This window comes from Helianthus annuus, chromosome 9, assembly GCF_002127325.2.
Source record: "Helianthus annuus cultivar XRQ/B chromosome 9, HanXRQr2.0-SUNRISE, whole genome shotgun sequence".
Lineage (NCBI taxonomy): Eukaryota > Viridiplantae > Streptophyta > Magnoliopsida > Asterales > Asteraceae > Helianthus > Helianthus annuus.
In genome coordinates this window covers 158,297,510-158,310,855 of record NC_035441.2, presented here as the reverse complement: position 1 = coordinate 158,310,855, position 13,346 = coordinate 158,297,510, and the positions used below count along the sequence as shown (strand labels likewise).

At 38.3% G+C, this 13,346-nt stretch overlaps 1 long non-coding RNA gene across 1 annotated transcript; it reads right to left on the bottom strand.

Moving 5' to 3' along the window:
- Positions 1-3,340: 3,340 nt before the first annotated feature.
- On the bottom strand, positions 3,341-3,712 carry LOC118482191. The gene is made up of 2 exons (XR_004867648.1): positions 3,642-3,712; positions 3,341-3,536 (listed from the first exon to the last, which is right to left on the bottom strand). It is a non-coding gene; the product is annotated as an uncharacterized LOC118482191 (long non-coding RNA).
- Positions 3,713-13,346: the final 9,634 nt, after the last annotated feature.

Sequence of the window (13,346 nt, the reverse complement as noted above, 5' to 3'; positions counted from 1 at the left end):
GGAATGATTAGTATAGATCTAGTGCTTTTACCGCTTATATGTTTAAGTTTCCAAATATTGTTTTTTTAGGATTTAGTAGAAACCTAATGCGATCTACAACAAGTGGTGACGGTTTTGCATCTCCTCCATCTCCTTTTGAGGTAATGATTTGAGTTGAGTTCTTAATTTCTTAATTTTTCCTTATTACTTTTGATATATTTCAATTGTTTCCATTTTTACCTTCCAGCTGCATTTGTCAAATTCCCATGTGAACCTTTTGCTATCAACCTTTAAAATGGATCAAACATTATTTTTAAGAATTTTAGTGCTATTAAATCATATGTGATTGGAATTTACTTGATACTAAAGACTAAAGAGTAAAGAGGGAACCATAATAAACATAATATATGAGTTAGGGGGTGGGTAATACACATTCGTTTGAGAATAATAATGAATTGCGAAACTAACGAATCTCAAAGGTTCTCAGTGTTGGTTCCAAGAGGACAGCACCATGGTGGCGTCTAAGGGTTGAACCCGCTGGTGGAGGTGCCCCCTTAGGTTCCAAGAGGACAGCACCCTGGTGGCGTCTAAGGGTTGAGCCCCCTGGTGGTGGTGCCCCCTTGGGACATTGCTCCGCTCAGCCCCTTGGACCCATCCCACTCCCACACTCCACACCTCATAAGTTTATTTAGATTTCTTTTTAGTTTTAGGTAATTTCGGTTATGATTTGTAACACTAAAAATCACTAAAGGAAAGATATACTTTTAGCCTAATATACATAAAATATAAATATAATAAGGTTCATGAATGTAACTAAATGGACCAAATATGAATAATCTACAGGAAAGCGAAGGAAAATCTAGGGAGATGATAGAGTTGGATTACGATGATGCAGGCCCAAACACCAACCGATCTGGAGTTCTTCTTCCTACTCCTGAACCTGCTGCACCAACACCTCAACCCTAATTTTTCTGTTTTATAGCCTTCAACTAATAAAACTCTTTTCAGACTTCATTTGATTGTTCTTGATATATCCACATACAACTTGAGTTTTAAACGTGCAATAAATATGTTTATTTTGTTACTTTAAGTCCGTTCATGTGATTCAAACTAAGATGTAACATATATCATCATGGATTTCTATTTTTGTTTTGCGTTAAGATGGGATAATGGTGTGCACGTACTCTTTGTTAGCCAAGTTTACTCGATCTCACGCTCTCCAACATTCACTATATATGCCTTTGATATCATTTATTATGGATTTATAGCTTTGTTAAAGGTACAAAAATATAAAAATATAGCACAAAATACTCACCTCTAAGCATAAAATATTGTAAAGTATAGGTGAGCGCCAATTTTGTTGATCTACAAAGTGAAAAGTAAACATATGCTGTAACCGTCATTCTTATTTATTTTGTTGTAAACTAGGTTTTTTCCCCATGCTATATTCGACGGGAGCTTGTTCATTTTTTCTCGTGATACGTGGCGGAAGCTTGATCGTCTTTTCCCGTAATACGCAATTGGTGATAATCCATTCTAATATCCTCCCGAATCCATTCATTGCATTCCGGCGTCGAAGCTTCAACGACCAACAATAGCATACCTACACTTTCGTTCCATTCTCAAGAAAATATAGTTAGCATTATTAAAACTCATACGTATTACAATCCACGTATTCATGTGTACAAGTCTTATGCGCTCTGATGCAGTAGAAACTCACTTCGCGTATACCTACGTTTCTATTTAGTTACATTTATCATATCTTCATCCTATACGTTCCAACGTACGTATCCTAACCACATATATCCATGCCTACAAATCCCGTATATACAATCCCACGTATACATTCACTCTTAATCATGCCCCTCTATAGTTTCCATCTATTAGCTTACCATTTAAAACTATACATACATGTATACATACTAATTTGATTCCCTTACATATATATACAAGTTGCATACCCACCGCACCTCTCACAAACTCTTCGGTAAGGTCAGAGTGCGTTTCGGAAGCTTAACAGGGCTTGGGAATGGGTCTAAGGGGTTCTGGAAGATCAGAACGCGAAAAACAGAAATTTTCAGTCAACCGACGTCGGCGACGGCCTCTAGCCATGTCGACGACTCGGTCTAGCGTCGCCCCACCCCGTAGACAACAAGATATGGCTTAGGACCTCGCTGTGGCGTCGGCGATGGCCTGTAGGTGTAGCGGTACGCCACTTGCAAGTCCAACGCCCGGATTTTTGGTTTTTTGTTGGTACTAACCCCCACTGGCGCATCCCGAGGGTCCCAAAACGTGAAATGGAATTATTCAAAGCCGCTAATTCATTCCATGACTAATCTCCATATCTCGACCTCCATAGTCTACGATTTAATCTTACCATTAACAATGTTTGGACTCGTTTGCCTCTACTATAAATTCTCAACAAAGTTAACAACGTATGAACCGTTACAACGGTACTTACCTTAGTGCTACCATTATTTATACATCCTTTATTGATTCCAAATATTTATTCATACTAAACTTCATTTAATATACTAAGTAGCCGGTTGGGGAATCACTTACCATGAGCGTCTGTGTTCGTGCTTGCTTCCTTGCCTCCTCTTGACCCGTTAACCTTCCACATTTGAGTTAATTTGACGTATTTCCTATCCTCACATGTCATCACATTCACAATCTTGTTAGCATACGATGATTATACATATCAAATCATATCCAACTCATATCATACATTAACCTTCATTAGTCAATTCTAACAACCACAAAAAATAGATTAACAATGTACCATTCCAAATCCACACAATTCATACGTCATCAAGTTTAACACATAGTGATCTATCATGCCTCACATGATCTTCCTAATCTTACAATTATGTTAGAAAACTTAACCATATCATTTCCCACATTCGTTGACTTTTTAGAAAGTCAACTATCAAGCATGCTAACTTCCCATTTATACACACATATTCATCTTGACATGCTACAACATAACCACCATACCATACACACTTCATACAATTGTTGTGTGACTCATACAAACACATGACCAACTAGTTACACACATAATCATTTATGATTTATATGCAATTCCACACATACTAGTATGATCCTAACATTATCCTAACTAGTTTAGCATGATCCTAACATTATCCTTACTAGTAATTCTGCATGCCATACAATGACACAAATTTCACCTCTTGATCCTAACTACACACATCATCTTATTAATAAAACTTAAACCCACTTCACCAAGTTTAGTCCCTTAAGTTTTCTATTCTTTCTTATTTGTCACACATTTCATTCCCCACAATTTAACTCATGTTTTAACTAAGTTATTTAAAACTAGTTAACCAATTTTATGCCATGAAAAAGGAAACATGTTCGTGAATTAGTCATTTGGGTTTTGGAGCGTTACAGTTACACTCGTCGGAAACCATAAAAGCGAAGGTCGAAAAAAGAGAATATCAATACTGGGTTTTTCCCTCGTGCTACACCGCAGAAGTATGATTGGTTTTCCCTCGTGTCATGCGGCATGACTTTGGTCATTATCAACTTGACTCCTTGAAAAACCATAAAGTGAATATTTATATCGGTTCCAAAATACCAATTAAAAAAATAGGCTTTTCCCACCGCGCTACGTGGAAGGAGTTTGATCGTGTTCCCACCTGCTACCCGGCGTGGCTTTGGTCGTTATCGGCTCTACTCATCAGAAACCCTAAAAGTGAATATTGATAAAAGAAAATATCAATACTGGTTCCAATGATACCAATAATAAACAAAAAGAAAATACTATTCATAAGACCATTCATGTTTTGTTATATATATAAATATAAACTAGTAAATTTACCCGCGCGTTGCAGCGGTGCCAAAACTTAAAGTAACTCGAATTTATACCGTCTAATGAAAACGTATTATGTTTGACCTGACTTGTTTCCGAACAAAATTTACGTCAAAACGTAAACCAACTAAAACGTACAAAAAATTAAGCACAGGACGTATTATATTTGGCCTGACTTGTTTGCGAAAGAAACTTACGTTGAAACATGAACCAACTTAAATTTATACCGACACGTACATAAAAATAAACACGTAAAAAAATAATGATATTTATGTTAAAGAATGGTGCGGCGCCCTATGGCGGAGTTGAAACATAGAGTAACTCGAATTTATACTGTATAATGAAAACGTATTATAACTGAGCTGAACTCGTTTTCGAAAATAATTTATTTCAAAATAACATAGACCAACTGAAAACAAACATAAAATAAACACGAGAATGGATTATATTTGACTGGACTTATTTCTAAAAAAAGGTTATAGCAAAACGTAAATCAACTTAATTTATATCGATAAGTATGCATGTAAACCTCTATTACAAAGTTTTTAAAAAGTTGAAGGGTTACAAGTGCTCTTACTGAAATTTAGGTAATAACGATAAAAAGAAAAAAAGTTAAGTGATAATGATAACAATAATAAACAAAGACAAAAAAGAACAAAAAACATAAAAACACCAAAATCAAAAAATAAAAATAAAATAAAACTAAGGAATTTGCTACTCCTGATGCTTAAGGCCTATGATGTCTAAAGCTCTGTTTATTTAGATCTCGCATGTGGGCTTGTATCGAACACTTGTAAAACTTTTATACATTCAAGCTTTATTGAATTTTATATTTTCACGCCAATACTTCTGCTGCATATTATTATATTGCGATAACTGTTATCCAACCGTCACAATTATACCCATCCGGGCCCACCGGGAATCGGGGTGTGACAATTTAGTTTATAGATCCTACGAGAACTTAATTCAAGCTTATTAGGACTTCTCTTGAGGCAGATAGCATCAAATTGGGGGAAGTAAGAACAGAATGAATCTCTTATAAACAAACTACTATTAAAACTTTAATCGGGCCTTGCGGGACTGTATCTCTGCTGACTCAGACCAACATGGCTGAGGGTAGCGTTGCCTCCAAAAGAGGGACATGCCATAGTAATTAAGAAAATCTCTTAAAAAGCCTAAAGTGCGAAAATTATCAAATGATATATAAAGAAGGAGACAGAAACAAGTGATTATATCTTGTTTATTGTTTTTTTTTCTAATATTTTATTTTTATTTCTCTTTTATCTTTTTAAACTTACTAACATCTTTTCTCAAATTTTTGGTTAGATTAGACGTCGACGATATTCCGTTATTAAAAGCTCTTGTGTCCTTAGACGACCTCAGTATCTTCCCATTACAATACTACGCCAACGATGGGTGCACTTGCCCTAACATGTTGTATAGAGTGATTGAATTGTATATTGTTCTATAAATTTAAATCTTGATAACAAGTAAAAAGTGCTAAAAATATACTAGAAATTATACCACACTCACACCACGTCAATCATTAATAAAAAAATCAATCATACATATATAATTAATATTTACTTATCTTTTCATTATTAGCTTTTATTTATTACTGTTATATCAAGAGATGCGGTTCAACAACCGCATCTTTTGGCTCTTGATTTTTTTTAAAACACTAATAAGATGTGGTTACATAAGAACCATATTTTTGGGTCATGTTTTTTTTTCAAAACAAACATAAGATGCGAATTAGAGAGGAGGGCCGCATCTTTTGGAAACACATATAACATCTTTTTTATCACTTATGTACTAGTGCAATATGTCAACAATACTTTTTCCTTAGTTGGTGTTCGTCGGTAATTTGAGATGAATAGTTATTTTAATTTTTTAGCTTATAGCGGGTTCCTTTAGTTACTTAGGCTAAGGGGTGTGGGAAGGAGGAAGGCTTCGAGAAAGCACTTGTGGCATCGGCCCCCAAGGAGAAACCCCCAATCCTATTTCGATGAACTCGGGAAGTTTTCCCTCATCTCCCCAAACAACTATTCTCTCTCTCTCTCTCACTCTCTCTTTTGTTTCTCTCTTTCTCTCTCTTAATTTTATGGAAGGGGATGAATGAGGACATCATATCCCTCGATAGGGGAAGGGGAAGGTAGTGAGATAAAGGTGATATGGAGGTAGGGGAAGAGAATCCACACCCTCGAGCCTTACTGAAAGGGACCCTCGTGGTGAATTGTCGTGGATGGAACTCATTAGTGTATTAGTCTAAACAAAAAAAAACATTTTCCCTAACTTTTTAGAACATTTAAAACTATTTATGACAAAATATGATCTATAAAATTAATTGGTAAGTTTAAGAGTAAATTGCCATTTTAGTCTCTGAGTTTTGACCTAAAATGCCACTTTAGTCCAAATAGTTTTTTTTTGTCATTTTAGTCCAAATACGTTTTTTTCCTCCCATTTTAGTCCATGACTTTTGTCATTTGTTTCCAGTTTCATCCAACCCACTAACTTTATTCAAAAAAGTCAGTAAACTTAGGGGCATTTTGGTCAAATCACATTTTTCTTTCTTGTTTCTGCATGTGCGATGGTATGGAGATGGCGGTGTGCCAATTTAAAATGAAGATGATGGTTGTGGTTGCTGTTTTATGACGATGACGATGGTGTTGGTTGATGATGTGGGTAGCGGAAAAGTGGCCGGTGGTGGTGGAAATGTTGGGTGGTGATGGTAGTGGCGTGGGTGGTGACAGTGCAGGCAAGTGGTGGTGATGATAGAAGGTTGTGATGAGGTGAGTGGTGGGAGGTGGTGGTGCATGAAAATTGTGATAAATGACAAAAGTCAGGGACTAAAATGGCAAAACAATTTTTTGGGTTAAAATGACAGAAAAAAAAACTATTTGTACCAAAGTGATATTTTGAGTCAGACCTAACTATCTATAAGAGTTAACAAAACAACTAAATATAAAGGAATGTGCAAGTTATATATCAAACATTAGTTTTAGGTTTTTATATGGTGGGTTGATGGGTTTCAAGTTAAATTCTTTAAGCCGAGTCAGGTCTGTAGGCATACTTATTTGCGAACATCTGGGCGCTGATGTTTCCCCGGTTAAGCGACAGCTAATCCAAACGGTGACCCTCTTAGCATGTTGGTTGATATGGAGAACAAGGAACAAAATTATTTTCAAATCTAAAAATCTTGATGTGGACAATATACTGGTAGAACTGAAAACGTTGGGATATCTATGGGTTAAACATCAATCAAAGATCGAACCTGTAGGTCCCTTTCCGGAGGATGACGAACCTAAACCTTGTTATACAAACCTACTAGCGAGTGCGGAATCCAAGCTAGCAAGCAAACCGGGATGAAGCAAGTATAAACACAACACACAAGGTTCACCGATTAACACCAATGTATTAATACGTATGAAGGTTTCGGTTACAAGCACAATGTTTACAAATCTAACTTGCAAACTCTCAAAGTGTGTGTGTGTGTGTTTCGGACAGAATGCTCTCAACTATCTTTCTGTCTGTGTGCCTCTGTCTAAGTGTCTAAGTAAAACACAACACACTGCATGGGTATATATACACCCAGCCCAGGTTGACATGTCCGAAGGATTCGATAGATGGTCGAAGGATCATCTATCGACTACAAAGCTTTCGAAGGATCAGTATTCACCTCGAAGGATGATCTATCGATCATCCATTCGAAGGTTCATCTTTCGAGTTCATCGAAGGATCAGCATTATCCTTCGATGTGCATCCTTCGAGCCAGACAAATGACAACCTATAACAAACTGTTTGACCAAGTCAATCCGGAGGATGGTTGACTCGGTCAACTTACAGACTAACTAGGACATCGTTTACATATAGACCGAATACAGACAAAGTACAGACACAAGTGCACCAACAAACTCCCCCTTGGCTGTAGCTTTGTCTCGAACTTCGATGGTCTTTTGTCTTCGAGTTCTCAAAACTCTGATGTCCTTTCAAGTCTTCAATGTCGGAGGATCTTCAAAGTCTTCACGTCTTGAAAGCAAAAAGTGTATCAACAAACTCCCCGTATCATGTAGGAAGTGTGTTGACAAACTCCCCCTTAACATAAGCTCCCCCTTGAGTTATGCTCGTGAATGACTTGATCTTTATGAAGTGAGATCCTTGTGGTGTTGATGATGGCCAGCGGCTACTCGATCATCTTCATCTTTTGAGCGCCTTCACGTCGTGTCTTCATTCCAAAGCTTGACATCGACCATGTTCTCCTAGCCTTTAGAATCTGCACATGCAAGAAATCTAAACGCGTAATGAGAACAACTGCTTGGAATAGTTAGTATAACCAAATGACACACGAATGACCATGTCACAATCAAACACCGTCCGACAGTTTGAAAGCTTAATAAATTTCTCGATTTTAGATTTAACTTTCAAAACTTGCAAATTTCGACCGTTTATGAAGATTTAGTCAATTCGGTTTTCGTTCAGATTTCAGGTAACGAAGACTCGAGCTCCAACATCGTACGATCGAAAATAAAGTAGAAATAAAATCTTTTTGGCTTTTACAAAGTTTATATTAAAACACGTCTAAAATCTTTTTGGTATTTTTGAAATTAAAAGACAACAATTTTAAAATCCTTTGAGTGTTATCAAACGACATCACCGCTAATGTCGTGCTGATATGCACCAAACGACGAAACTGTTTAAAAATAAAAGTTAAGCAGTAAATAAATATATACAAACATTCTTTTTGCGAGTTCCGAGGGTAAGAGAATCATATCAGTGTACGGTCATGCCAAAACACTCTTGTTGTTCAGTTAGTTAACATTAAGATAAGCATCCTATAACAATTATCGGTATTGTTGTCCACTTAAGCTCAACTTATCAGATGTAATCATGGCGAGGGGATACGTTAATGTATGATTTATACTTACCGACCGGTGTTCATCCACATCACGACACATTCCCGTATCAAGGTATGCACGAGAATTCATCTTACCGGTGAGTATACCGATTATCATCTGTTTGACCGTATAAGCTGTGAGATACTCACTTATTTTGATTTGAAAACAAGCCCTATGTGATATAATCACTTATTGATGAGGAACTTGATTTTCATATGCATGAGGGCACAGGTGCAAGTCCGTGAACAGGTCAGTACTTCCGTACAGCAGAGAGACGAACTTGACACCCGGATAAATGTGATATTTGATCACTTATTTGATTTGGACATGTGATTGTTTATCACTTATTGAGGTCGAATGCAGTATGTAATATGTACACGTATGTATAGTATCATGGAAGATCTAGACTTGCGTCCCCGTTATTTTTCGGTAAGAGATACAACCATGATACCCAGATGATAAGCAGCATAAAGACCGAATATCTCAGAACCTCGGCAATCTATCAAACGAAATTTCGGTACTAAGACCATATGCCAATGAATGGTTCCCACCTGGTCTTCAGTCGATTTAAGATTTATATCACCCTGCACACTTTAAAATGATTGCGAGCCTACCGATACATCTTATATAGAGCTGCTTATCGTTTTTCATTTAAGGTTTAAAGAGGTTTGGATAGACCACTGACGTACTATCATTTTCTCTTTTGCTCGCCAGGAAACTCATTTTTGCTTTTCTATTGTTTTTGTGTTTTTGAAATTTTTCGATGTTTTTGGATTTTCAGATTTTTGGATTTACTCCCCCTAAGATCAATAAACTAAGACAAATTTAAAACACACAAAGATATTTACAAAAATGATTTTCCGATGTTGGTTTTACTCTTGCTTGACCTTAATGCCGTTTACCAATAATAAAAAGTCAAATCTTGATTTGTCAAATGCTTTGGTAAATAAGTCGGCACGTTGGTCATCGGTGTGGACCTTAACAACATCGATTAGCCTTTTCTCAAAGCAATCACGTATGAAGTGATATTTGATTTCGATGTGTTTGGTCTTTGAATGCTGCACAGGATTTTTAGTGATATCTAAAGCAGCAGAATTATCAACATAAATAGGAGTAGTTAGGAATTCAAAACCGTAGTCCCGCAATTGTTGTTGGATCCAAAGAACTTGGGAGCAACAACTTGAGGCAGCAATGTATTCAGCTTCGCATGTTGATGTAGCGACGCATGTCTGCTTCTTGCACTGCCATGTGACTAGGCGATTTCCTAAAAACTGACATCCAGCCGTTGTGGATTTGCCGTCGATTTTGCATCCGCCAAAATCAGAATCACTGAAAGCGACTAAGTCAAAGTTATTATCCCTAGGGTACCATAGACCGGTGTCAGGGTAACCCTTCAAATAACGAAAAATCCTTTTGACAGCTGCAAGATGTGAGGCCTTCGGGTTAACTTGATATATGGCAAGCAGGCACGTTGGGTACATTATATCTGGCCTTGATGCTGTGAGGTACATAAGGGATCCGATCATTGCGCGGTAGTATGAAGGACTAACAGCTTCACCCTTCAAGTCAGGAGTAATTCCGTGATTAGTTGGCAATGGGGTACCAATGGGCGTTGCATCGGACATCTGGAACCGGCTCAAGATGTCGCCAACATATTTAGTCTGATGGATGAATATCCCAGACTCCGTTTGTTGCACTTGTAGGCCCAAGAAGAAATTCATTTCCCCCATAGCACTCATCTCGAATTTATCCTGCATAATGCGCTCGAAATTCCTACACAAGACATCATTAGTAGAACCAAAAATAATATCATCAACGTATACCTGAACCAGAAGAAGATCTCCATCTTGTTCTTTGATGAAGAGAGTACAATCGATAAGACCTCTTCGAAAACCATTCTCCAGCAGATAGGTAGATAAGGTTGCATACCAAGCTCGTGGCGCTTGATGAAGACCATAGAGAGCTTTGTTGAGCAACCAAACCCGATCGGGATGGACAGGATCTTCAAAACCTGGAGGCTGTTCGACATATACCTCTTCTTCAACCACACCATGTAGAAATGCACTTTTGACGTCCATCTGGTAAACCTTGAATCCTTTGAATGAGGCATAAGCCAGAAAGATCCGAATAGCTTCCAGACGTGCAACAGGTGCATACACTTCGTTGTAGTCGATCCCTTCAATCTGACGAAAACCTTGAACGACTAAACGAGCTTTGTTCCGAATAACCACTCCACGGTCGTCTTTCTTGCATTTGAAGACCCATCGAGTGCCAATCTTCTTGTAGTTCTCAGGTTTTTCAACAAGCTTCCAAACACCAAGCTTTTGAAATTGCTGTAATTCTTCCTGCATGGCTTCAACCCAAGCACTGTCTCTCAATGCTTCTTTCCACGACTTTGGTTCTTCTTGTGACACATAACACGCGAAGGACCAGTCATTTTGTTGACCAGATTCTCTTATAGCTGAATACAAACCAGCATTCCGGTTGTTTCTCAGCTGATTACGCGTCTGCACACCGCGATGGACATCTCCTATGATATTCTGCTGGGGGTGGGTATCATGAATCCTCATTTCAGGATTATCTGGCACACGAGCATTGAAACCCAAATTATTCAGATTAAGATCAACAACCAGCTCCACACCAGGAATGTGGGTAGAGGTGGATGCATTCCCTTCAGCAGTGTCTACATTCTGCGTATGAGGTGTATCACCAGAGGCACCTTGAACAGGAGCAGCTGGAGCTGAAGATCCTTCAGCTGCATCATGATATTCATCATCTTCAGAAGAGTCATTATAATCAGCAGCATCTTCATAAACCTCATTTTGAACCATATTGTTGACAGACGAAGAAGCTTGAGGGTCAACAACAATAGGTCTAACCAAGGGCGAGACAGCAGCGTTGTCACTTTCCAACAACATCCTAGCCGCTACTGATTCTTCGTCAAAGGTTGGCAGATTGAAGGAGTCAAATAGTCCATCATAATCGAACATCCACGGATCACCCGGAGCCCTAACAGGACTCGTGTACCTTTGAACCCTAACTTCGCTCCAAAGCTCAATCTTTTTGGTAGCTAGATTCCAAACACGAAAATTCGGAGTGGCATATCCAAGGAAGAAACCCTCAATAGCTCTTGCACCAAACTTTCCATCCGGCTCAATCATAGTACATGGAGCACCAAACGGTTCAAGGTAAGAAAGATCCGGTTTCCTTTTCTGAAGGAGTTCGAAGCAAGTTTTGCCATGTCTCTTTACTGTAAGAACTCTGTTTAACGTGTAGCATGCAGCCGATACAGCCTCCCCCCAGAATTGAATAGGGAGTTCCGACTCTACTAACATTGTTCTTGCAGTTTCTATAATCGTTCGATTCTTCCTCTCTGCGACACCATTTTGTTGTGGAGTATAACGAGAACTGTACTCATGAAGAATGCCTTTAGAAGTACAAAACTCATCCATAACTTGATTCTTGAATTCGGTTCCATTGTCGCTTCGGATCCTCTTTACTTTTAACGAATAGAGATTATCCAACATTGTAAGAAGATCCTTGAGGATGCCAGGAGTTGCACTCTTGTGTGCCATGAAGGATACCCAAGAAAATCTAGAATAATCATCAGTAACAACTAGACAATAGGCATCACCGAACGTTGTCTTGTGCTTCATAGGTCCAAAAAGGTCCATATGAAGACGTTCGAGAGGCATGCTGACAGTGTTGATTTTCTTCAAAGGGTGAGACTTCTTTGTTTGCTTACCTTTTTGGCACGAGACACAGATATCTTGTAAATGAAAACTTCTCACAGGCACACCATTCACAAGATTATTTTTCACCAAATGGTTCATCTTTCTCAAGTGAATGTGTCCCATTCTTCTGTGCCAAGATATAGACTCCTTTTCCGTGGCTTTTGAGACAAAACAAGTGACTTGTGCAGATGTTGTAATCACCTGGCTCATGTCGAGAATGTAAAGATCATTAACTCTCGGAGCCGATAAGAGAATCCATTCTTGTGGAATTTTGAATCCAGGTTTCAGCACATAGCAGCCGGCATCATCAAAATGCACGGTGAATTTCTTATCGCAGATTTGCGACACACTGAGAAGATTGTGATCAATTTGCTTAACATAATTGATCTTATCGAAGCACACGATGCCATTGGAGATACTTCCCTCTCCAGTGATAAAACCGCCTTTGTCACCCGCAAAAGCAACATACCCTCCTCTAATGTTTCTCACGTCGTATAGGAGCCGTAAGTCGCCGGTCATGTGCCTGGATGCTCCACTATCAACAATCCAATGACTATTAATAGTTCCTCCTAGAACATCCTGCACATGTCATTTAAACACATTAGTTGAGAATGGGGACCCAAGCCTTAGTGGTCTTGGGTCGTCCCTGAGCATCACGAAACGTGATATCAATCTCTTGATGGTTTTCAAGAATAACTGCTCCCCCTGAATTGTCACCCGACTTAGGTAACCAAGTTCGTCTTTGCCTACCAGTTTTTGAAGATTCTGGTTTTACAGGTTGTGACACACTTGGTTCCTTTTGAACTATTTTAACTTCAGATTTTAAAGCTTTTTCAACAGCTTTCATGTTCTTATGTCGTTGTTTAGTTTCTTGTTCTTTTACAGTTCGTTTATCATGTTTAG